The sequence below is a fragment of the Crocodylus porosus genome, unplaced genomic scaffold (assembly GCF_001723895.1).
Source record: "Crocodylus porosus isolate Cpor-Errol unplaced genomic scaffold, CroPor_comp1, whole genome shotgun sequence".
NCBI classification, from domain to species: Eukaryota; Metazoa; Chordata; order Crocodylia; family Crocodylidae; genus Crocodylus; species Crocodylus porosus.
In genome coordinates this window covers 12798417-12809617 of record NW_017728906.1, presented here as the reverse complement: position 1 = coordinate 12809617, position 11201 = coordinate 12798417, and positions in this window count along the sequence as shown.

The window sequence follows — 11201 nt, the reverse complement described above, 5'->3', positions numbered from 1 at the left end:
TTCTTTTGTACCAGGCTTCTCTGTCCCTCTATAGGCGCCAAGAACTGCTGGACCGATGGCTTTCTTCTTGTCCTCGCTAAGCCTTCGGATGTTTTCTCCCCACTTCACTGGCTGTCCGTAGCTTTGCAAATTTTCAGTGCTTACCCTCATTTCTGTTTCTTGTCTGCTCCTCTTCATTTCTCTTGCCCTCTCTTACAGGCCTATCCCCTGACTTAGTTGCTTAACAGCATCTCACAGATTGACTGGGAGGTGCCAAACACAACAAAGTGATACAAAGAGAACTATGGTCTTGCAGCTGAATATCAGAAATCCTGGGCAGGGGTCTATTTCTTGCTCTGCCACTGACTCTATATGTGGCCTTGGGCAAAGGACTTAGGTGAGTTTACATGGTAAGTTTACAATGCCTGGCAGCAGCACCTTGCAACACCCTGTGCTACTCTTAAAAGCTGTTTCCTAAGTCAGAGACAGTGTAGCCCCATCCACATGACTATGGTGCGATAAGTATCTTGGGGCTGCACAAGTTGGTCCTCTTCCTTTACAGTGCTTATTAGCCCATGGGAGCATTGCAGGACTGTGGCTACCCTACTTCTGGGTTGGATGGTAACACTGGTGATGCACAGAGGGTGCACAGGGGTACACGTGCAACCCTTGAGAGTACCAGCCTGGGAGTGGGGGTGCCAGGAGAAGCACCACTGGCACTTCTGGGTCAGCGCGATCGGCCATGGGGAGAGCTCCCTCTGGTTGCTGACTGGCTGCAGGGGTAAGTGCACCCCCAGACTCAGGAGGCACCAGTTGTCCATGGGTGGTAGCCTGCTGGGGGCAACATGACTTACTACCAAGGAAGGTGTGGCTACTAAGCTCTCATCAGAACCTTTGTTTCCACATCTGTAGGGGGAGAGAGGGTGTTAATACTTTTCTACCTGCCAGGACCACTGGGAGGACTGTCCAGTGACATGGAGATGCTCAGTGTTATCACTGTCATTTACTGTTTCACACCGTGCTCTCATGATGCTGTGTCAGATCTTACACTGGACCCATGTCACTAAGCCCCCACCATCCCTGCCTGAGGAGGCTTTCAGGGTACCAGCTGTCATTTGTTCCCTGTCCTTCCTGCTGAGGCACACATGTAGCAGAAAAGGAAAAAACAAAGAAAAAAAGAAAGGTGTCTGGAGAGATGGAGAGACACCAAGGGAGTGAGGAATAGCAACTGAAGAGAGCTCTTCAAAGAACCACATCAAAGCACCAGAGATGAGGGAGAGAGCTGGGAATGACAGATCCGGTTTAAAGAGCCATCTATCTCCCAGCTCTTACTATGTAAATGACTGTCACTTACCTGCTGCCTTTGCAGTGGTGCTAATTGCTAATATGTTTTGGAAGCACCTGCTCATTGCCAAGGCCTAGACAGTGACAGGAGGGCAAATTGTGTGCTCTCTGGATGGAGGGCAAATTCTTCTCAGGCTTTGGTGCTGGCATGTAGGCTGGCATTGCTGGCAGGCACCAATTACTTTGGATTAGACTTTCAAACCTACTTGACTTGCTTCTTCTATCACCCACATCCTGTATTACAGCCTTCTCCTCAGGCCCCTGGCCAGCCTATTATTGCCTCCTTCATCCTGCCCCCTTATATATACACATATTATTGCCCCCTTCATCCTGCCCCCTCCTCTTCAACTCTCCCCAGCATTGCCTCTTCTTCCATCCACTGTTGGGCCCTTCTACACCTCACTTTTCCTGAAGCCTCAGCCTGCCCTTCTTCACATCTTCCTGTCCTTCTCATCGCCCCATACCTTCTGTGTTTTCCACCTTCCCTCTGGTCACATTTTTCCTTCTGTCCTTTTCTCCAGGCCCTCTTGTCCCTGTGGCCTTAACTATTTGTCTTCTCAGAAATGGCTGTTGTAGAGATGCAGTTTTCAGGTACCTGGTTAGTGTACCTGGGAAAGCCAATGGCAGATGCTGGGCAGGACAGAGCTGGGGAGAGGCTCCCTTCATCTGGTTCACAGGTCTTGGAAGAAACATCACGCTCCATGTTGGTGCTGAAGACATGGATTTCAAACACTCAGCACTTGAGGATGCCTCAAATGAACATTCACTTTCCACAGAGAGTCTGGACCTCTGGAAGCTATGCCCAGCATGCAGAAAGCACTGGAAAACAAGCCTTCAGGCACTAAGGGTGAGCACTCCCATAGCCCTTCATGCCGTGTGCTGGGAAGGAGATGCCCTCTCCCCCTTTCTAGATTCCTCAGCAGCCTAACAACTAGATCTTCCCAACTTGCTGCCCTTTGATCTCCTGCACGCAAGAAGCTGCCCTAAGTTTAGAGTCAGTTCTTCCTAGCTAGCCCACAACTCCCTGATTTAATACCCTGTCCTCTTCACTTGCCAGCTGTCATCCTGAGGGAGGGTCACATCAGCAGTGGGTTGGCAAGGGAAACAAATGCATTTTAGTATTAGGGATAGGAGCATATTTGCTGCTGATGTAAGCTGGGGGAGTCAGGACCTTTTTGCCTCAGGTTAAGTTTTCCTCCTCCTTTGAAGCCTCTTCCCTCCCAGGGCCCTCACTCCAGTAGGATATTAGCTAGGACCCCCAAGGGTTAAAGCATAAAAGAATTGCTGCCATGCTCATCTCCCTCTAGAGCCAGAGAGGTGCACATCAGGCCTGAAATTCACTTTCTGAGCTGGGAAGGAGCATAAGAAATCACAGCCCAAAGGGTCAATTTTCCAGAGATTTCGAAGAGCCTGAGAACAGACTCAACATGAACGTGTCTCCCGAGCCATCGATCTAGCCTCTCCATTGCCATGCTGTAATAAGGTGCTTTTTATGTAAGTGACCTATTTTCTGGGGAAGCCTGTTCTCTGAGTGGGGGACTGGAAAATGACTGGTGCAGCAGTTTCTTACTTTAATATGCTTTCATTCTCAAGCAACCAGTAACTACTGTACCCAGAGGACTAAGGAGCTGTCCACTTGCATCAGGGGAGCAATCCTGGTATCCAGCTGAGACAGGACAGATGGAGGAAGGAGAGCCTGGGTGGTGCCCTGTGAAAACTCTCTCCATGCAAAACCAAATAGGAGCCCTGAGGCAGAGATTTCCCCTACAGTTGTGCTGGAAAAGGCAGTCCCTCAGGGCTTTTGCCAGCTTCCCTTGTAGCCCCCTGTCATGCGTCTGCAACAGACACTGCTAGATAAGGGAGAGACCTGGGCACAGGACAACTGCACTAGGGCACTGGGACACAGTGTCTGTGTTCCTAAGGTAGACCCAAGCTGCATGGGCAGGGTGCTGAGACATTGGCTGCTTGGAGCAGAGCAGATGGTGACTGTCCCAAGGACTAACCTGCTAAGTTTAATTTCCAAATGTACTGAGCATGCACTAGTTCCACTGATTTCATTCAGACATGGGGATGTTAAATGCTGCTGAAATATCAGCTCCCCTACCTCCTGCTTCTAAAGAAAATGACTCAGCAGCAAGTGGTATTGACCCTGGGAAGTGATATGTCAGCAGCATCCTTCCCACCTAATGCTAAGACAACAGTCAGGTATTAAAAAAGACTCTTGGGTTTCTGGTCCATACCCACACCCATGGCAGGGCTCTACTCAAGAAAGAGTGAATGAATCCTTTGCCTGCCACTGCCTTGACAATATTTCAGCATTGCTTCCTGTAGCAGGTTCTAACCACTGCACCCTTACAAAAGCAGGCACAAGATTTTGTCACCACTGGCACTCACTGGGAAATACAAACACAGCTTTTGGTGGGGCACTGCTGTGTTACAAGGTGGGTTAGTTGGGACTGGTTGGCTGAACTAGCAGGGATATTTTCTCTGGGTCCTCCATTGGCTGCATATCTCCTGTGGGAACGGCAAAAGCTATTTTGACTCTCCTGCTCGGAGGAGTGTAGTCAAGCTAATCCATTTTGAAGGTCAGATTGGGGCAATCCCAGAGTGGTGGTCTCCCAAACATTCCTCACAAGGCAAGCCCTGTGTCATAGCGATGCCTAAATTAAGATGCTATTTATGGCAGGTTGTACAGATTTTGAATTAGGATGACTGTACTTTTATGTATGTAGGGTAACCCACTGAGCCTTTGTGTGTGTTTGTTTCCCACTCTAGTAAGTGGCTAACACAGGGGTTCTCAAACTGTGGGTTGTGACCCCCCAGGGTGTTGCGAGCCAGAAACTTCCCAGGCAGCGTGCATGGCGGTTCAGGGAAGTGGTGCATGGCAGCAGCACAGAGTGGTGGATGGTGGTGGCAGCTGCCAGGTGCGAGCTCCCCATCCCCCACCACCAGCCAGCACTCGGGGTTGTGGTATCACAAAGTTTGAGAATCTCTGGTCTAACACATAGAGGTGCACAGAGGGATAGTGAAATCTTTTGGTGCCCTGGAGGGGTGAGAGAGGATGGGGTAAATGGGATATTATGTTGATCTCTGGAGAGAAATAGTGGGGATGGAATCTTACCTGCCACACCCTGGCCTTTCCTTACCCTGGTGGCAGCTGCTACTGCTGCAGCTGCTGTCGTCAACATTGGTTTAGGCTGCTGGAACTGAAAGATGGGCTTGTTGCACGCTGGCTATAGCAGCCACATGCACATGCTCCCTGGAAGCTGGCAATTTGGCACCCTCTCTAAATTGGCCCTACTAGCCTACCACTAGATACACTACTGGTGGTGCAGAAGCCTACTACCACCTCTAGGCAAAATGTCCTTTAGCTCTGACAGGAGAGGTTTGGATTCCAGGAGCCCACAGATAGCTCAGCCAGGGACGGGTTCTGCTTTGATCAGCAGTGAAGTAGGTAACAGTGTGTGCATGTACATGACACGTTTACTGCAGAGCTGCCTAATTAGCTCTGCAGTAAAGTTTCTGTGTCTGACCCTCCAGATCCCTGCCAGCTGGGGCTACTCCAACCTGGCTCAATGTGCTGCGGTCCCAGGTGCATGTGAAGATGCGGCACCCAAGGAGCAATAAACTCCAGTGTGATATGTGCAGCAGTTTATTGCTGCGCATTAATTTCACATGTAGAGGCACCCAATGTTAACACATGACCCTTCATGCTCCAGCTTCAGAGCACCTGCAAGATGGATAGTGAAGTCCCAGAGGCGGCATGTCCATCTCACAGTGTGTTCAGGCAGACGGCACCACAACAGTTACGTGCTGTTCACAGAGTGAAAGTTCTCCTTGTGAAAAAACTGATATTTTAAAAAATTAAAAGCTGAGATTCTGACACAGGAGATACATCCAGTGGGGAAAAGTCCCAGCACACCGGGCCTCTGTGACTCAGCCCCCTCTGCCCCAAGGCGCTGCGTGAGATTAAAAACCATACACTAGAAAGACAGCGCCAGCATAATCGCAACATCTTGGGAGCAGATTATGATTATGATTATTAGAAGATGTTTTACAGTTTATTTGGGCATTGCTGCAGGGTCCAACACCAGCAGCCTCCCTCTGAGTTCTTATCCCCCTTGGCCTGAACCACTGCTAAAGGCCTAGCATGTGACTGAGACCTAGCTGGCCAGTTGCCTGGTCTAATTCCCTCCTGTGTTGATCACTGTAGTTTAATGTTCCTGATTTTTAGCCAGGATGCTGATTGCAGCTTCCTCTGTTTACTGATTTCCTTTCGCTGGTATTTGCAATTCTAAATAAGCTGCATATTTATTATCAGCATGTCATTTATAAGGAAAACACAGCCTCCCTCCTCCCCTGGGAGAGAACGGTGTCCTCTGCCATTCTGCTGTGCTGTCAGACATTCTTCATGTATAAAAGAGGGCCAAAAGCAGCAGTCCTGAGCTCACAAAAGGAGGGGGCAGGTCTCCAAAAGAGGCAGCATTGTTGAAAGGCCAGCGGTGGCCTCTCTGGGCCAGGCCCCGAAGCAGGCTATTCTGTTTGCAGACCTAACCAGCTGCCGCCCCCACTGTGGGTCTAATTTATCACATGCTAACATAAGGAGTAAGCCGGCAGGGAGGCACATTGAGCCAGAGGCTTGATGCAGGTAGCCTACAGAGAGGATGGTATTTTGCTGCTCCCACATTTGGTAAAGAGCCTCTGCTGTGCCAATTCATCTGGAAATGCAAGAGCATGCTGTTACGATAAGCCGCAGGACAAGCAAGAATATACTGTATGGCCCAAGGAGGCTACAAAAATGCCATGCTCCAAGCAACAGGACAAGAGCCTCCATGCCTTAGCAGACCAAATTGCTGCTGAGTCAACTGCTGCTGTTCTTTGCTGCCCTGCTGTCATGGCCATTGTGATATCAGTTGGGAGCAGCATGGGAAAGGGAGTGGGGGTAGTCATCCTATGTGAGTTGTGTGCACAGGTTAGGGGGGGTAATGTGCATTGGCAGTAAAACCCCAACTAGGGAGAGGGCTGGGGAAGTCCAGCCACAGCTGCTGCGGCTGCAATTGCTCCATGTATGCAGCTGTAGATACAATCTTCTCTAAACTCTGCCTGCCATGTTCCCCACTCTATCTGCAGCCTCTGCTCTCTCGTTTTGTGCCAAGCAACTGAGAAGAATGCTGGCACTCTATTATCTGCACTCCATTTGTTGATTTGGGAAGGTGGAGGGGAAAGACAGTTCAACTCCAGACACCCCCGCCATCATACCACTGCTTGTGGCTGCTTCTGCAGTTACATACAACATCTTACCAGAAGGCTCCTCGAGGAGCCATCCTTTCCATAACTTGTTCTTTTCATGCAATGTGATGTACTCACTGCAGGAGCATACAAATAACCGGTTGTCCAGCGCTTCTCTTTCCCCTGTGGGTTTATGGATTCAAAGGAGGAGGGGAGTTAGGCATGTGGGTTGCACAGTAGTTAGCCATGGCTGTCACAGACCTAAGTTTGGAGAATCCCCCTCAAAAACATAATCATCCAGAAAACAGTTCTTTTTTTAAGTGTTTTAATCCAAGCACTGGCTCAAAGCAGCTCCTAGATAAACCCTTGTGTAAAGTGTATCTTTTAGAGCTGTGAACTAGTGTATAGTACTGCAGCTTATAGCAGTTATGATTGTGCAGGATATTTATAATGTTGTACCTTGGTTTTTATCACTGGCCCAATGTAGGCAAGTACTCAGTGTAGCAAGCACACAGTCATGTGCTCCTGTATACTTGGGCTGTTCAGGCTGTTCAGTATAACCTCCAACCTAATTTCTTTTCTCATTGCTGCTGGCACCTATATGCAGGATGCATGTTTTGGGGACTGTTTATGAAGATTTTTCCAACACATAATGCAGTGTGTATAAAACAGACACTCACCATCATTTATCAAGTTCATATAATGGACTTCAAATCCATTCTAAACTAGAATGACCTTCATGAAGCTGTTTGCCTTACCACCTAAAGAGAAAGGGGTACAGCATCTGTGGAAGAGTGATCCTTTATGAGAGCAATGAAGCCAGCTGGCCCCTGGACAACAAGAAGGAATTCCTCTCTGAAGGCTGCTGTATGCCACTAGGACCAGATTAACTATCGCTGGTCCTCTATCCATGGGAATTTGGACCTTGTAGAAATAAATACCAAGCACACCTTTGCAGAACTGTAAGCAAATTCTCATGGTGCGGTGCAGCATGTCATGTTACACCTACAGGTGGCATGCTTGGACAAAAGAACTACCAAGGTTTACGAACAGATTTCAGTCCAATCTTCCCATCTGTCTTGGAGTCACTGAGACCATGGAGAAACTGGAGACCCATTGTAATACTCAGTCACAGTTCACTTGTAGAACCCACAGGCATCTCTTCAATGTAGGGAGAAGCCACTGCTTTTGCTGTGCTACTAAAGACACTTAGGAAGTTGAAGCGGGCTTTCAAAAGAACAGCTGATAAAATTAATATTAATACATACATTATCTCCCCCTGGACAACTGAGCCTTTTAGCCATATGACCCCACCAAAACCATTTGCCTTCTGCATAGTGAATTTCCAGCCTGGGAGTCTGTGCATCAGACAAGACTCGTCTTTGCATAGAGATATTGACACTGAAGCATGTGGCCAAGAACTTGATAAAACTTGTCTTGTTTAGAGAAGTCCCTCTGTGCTCCAAGGATGGTTGAGGTGGCACAGATGTCTGAACTCAGACTGTTACTGATACAGAATTCAGCAGATTCCTACAGAATTTAGGAAGGTAATAGGATATAGGGTCTCCAGCACCATGTATATAGGCCTTGCATGAAAGTTTACATCATGTAATGTACTGTCACCCCGCCCCATGCAGACATCTACTATAACTGCACATATTTCATGGTATTATCACTCTTAGGCCATCTGACAGTCAGCATGAATGATCACCTTAAGATAGCTGCTGCCCTTAAAGCAGAAAGTTATCTGGCCCAGTGCCTCCAGGGGAACAAACAGAAATTTTGAGCATAAACAAGAGCATGGATTGCAGAGGACTATAAAACGTACTGATCTATGGGCGTGACTAAGGAGGAGTACACTGAATGACTCTACTATGCATACTTCTTCTGTTAGTGAGCAAAACACTCTGCACATTTCAGGGATGTAGCTAATGCAAGCAAGTAGGTCACTCATAATCTCTTTAGCCTTGTATTAAAAAGCTCATCCAAATTTAAGCCTAGGGTGTGTCAACCTTATTACTTCCACCAGCCTCATCCTGGGTCTCAGAGGCCTGATGCAAAGCCCAACAAAGTCATTGGGAGCATTCCCCTTCAGATCAGGGCCTTCTTGATCCTCCTGCCATATGCAGTCAAAGCAGAACCCAAGGTGCCCTGCAAAGTCCACAGCTGGAAAGCCATGAGTTGCCTCATTTATTTCTGAGAAAGTGGGTCGTTATTTTCTAACAGTGCCAGCATAGTGGAGTCCAGATCTGTGATTGCAGCTGGTAGGTACCACTGCAAAACAGACTAGCTAATTAATATTCATTTAGTCAATACTTCCCTGTAGCAGGGGTTCTTAGCATAGCAGTGACCACTGCTATACTCTTCTCCTAATGTTAAATGGAAGTGGTATTTGAGAGGAAAAATCTGGAAGATACTTGTATTTATCTGTAAAGAGTCTGTCTATGTCTCTGCCCCAGAGGATGAGAGAGAGTTAGTGCACCAGTAAGTATAGTCACATTGTCAGTATATAGAGAGGAAAACAGAAAATGCTCTGCATTATTGGACTAGCCTCTGGAAACCAGAGCCCATAAGTGAGACAAGTGCAACCTCAATATCTTGCAGTAAATTGAGAGTGCTTGTTGCACACAATGTAATAACTGTATCCTGGGCTAATGAACTCTGAGATTACTCCAGGATATAGTTGTTATTACTGAGCTAACAGGAAGTGAATGCAAGGTACTACTCTGCAATGTGCTCTTTCCCTGCTTCTTGATTGGGTACCATAAATTCCTCTGCTCCTTGCAGCAACCACTTTCCGAGATTCCCATTCATTTGTCCCTGACAAATACAGCTGTCTTTCTTTGAGCCCCTTCTCACGTAGTACTTATCACCCCTCTAAAGCCCCTACAGGTGACCAGAGCCTTCAAATATGGAGCAAAAGCCAGTCATCTTTGTCAAGCACATAGAAGCATAGAAAAATGGGGCTGGATGGGACCTCAAAAAGTCCTCTAGTTCATCCCCCACTTGAGGCAGTATCATCGTAGAACTGAACAGGGAAACACTGAACAAGAGACATTGTTGGTGTATAGGTCACAGAATGTTAGTGCTACAGTTATTCAGTCCTGAATTGCAAAAGAAGTGCCCCCAGAAAGTCTTTAGGCACATTGTTTTCCCAGCATGATTTCCTGAATAGAGTATTAAAATGACACTAGAAATATAGGCTCTGTCAGAGTACAAAGCTTGGCATACCCTGCAGTTATTCACATGTCAGGACATTGGCAGAATCATCCCCGTTTCGCAGAGGGAAAAATCAAAGCATGAAGAAGACAGGTGACTAGCCAAAGGCTACAGAGTGAGTTAGTGTCAGGACTGGACCTCTGCTGTTCCTGGCTTTTAGTTCACTGGGCTGCTTTGCACTGCTACTTTTGAATGTTCATTTTAAATGTAGGTTATTGCTTAAGAAATTCATGCCCAGGAGACAGAAAGATTCCCTGGTATTTCAGATGAAGCTGGCCTCAAACATATTTCATGCTTCAGAGAATACTGAGATTTTCCTTGGAGGGATAGACTGAGTCTGGCTTCACCTTGGACAATATATACATCTTTATACATCTTTATAAACATCACCATTTATCTCAGCTGTAGCACATTGCTGGTTTTGGCACAGGTAGCTGTGCTTGGGCAGCAGCAGATCCTTTCTGCTCCTTCAGGGAGCCATAGCAAAATTTGTCTGGACTGACAGGCTTCTCTTCTCATGAAGCAGAACACCCACCTACCCCTCGGGAAGCTTCAGCACCTCACACCTGAAGACTCAGAGGCAGGTGCTTGAATACTCACTGATACTGATTCCCCACATCTGGGAAAGCTGTCCTGGCACAGCAAGCTGCTTCTGTGGGCAGGAGAGAAACTGAGAAATGAGTCCTGTCCTCCCAGGGTTTAGACAGCAAGTAGGTTCCTTTGTGCACATTTCTGCAGCTGGAAAACAAGAAAGGTATGGGCAATGTAGAGCCTTCCCTTTCTGAGTAAGCTGCTTGCTTGGGTTCTGCTGTCACCAGTTCCCACCATTGTCAAAGAATGAGTAAGCATCGGTTCTCCTAAGTCAGGGTTAGGAAGGAAGCTCTCAGGCACGGGATACAAGTTGTAGCATTCTTCTTCTTTTCTTTCTGCCTGGAGTAATACAAGCAGATCCCTTTTCATACACACTAAAGGTACTGTCCCCCATGTAACTTCTTCAGATGAAGATATTTTTAGCATCCAGGTTGGCTTTGCCCTTGGGTTCTTGTCACAGATTTGCCATCTGCCTCCATTTCAGTGGGGAATTGCCATTAGCTTTAGTTCATCAGTTGCTGGCATTGTGGCTTACCCTGATACTCTTATTTTAATTACATTTCACAGAGAGGCAACACCCTCTGGCTTTACTGCAGACCCTAACATAATGTTCATCAGCTGTTGGCTTGGGGAGACCCCAAATGGATAAGCCAAGCTTTTTTGGATTTTCTAGCATGCACAAGGTAGGGTGGGGTGGTACCTGCCATCCTGTTCTACCTTCTGCCTGACTTCAGGCTAACATGCCTAACCACCTCCCTCTTCCTAGCACACTGTACGTTTGGGGTACAGCCCCCCAGGTTCAAGCCCTCTTATTTAAATAGGATGGGCCCCAAGATCGT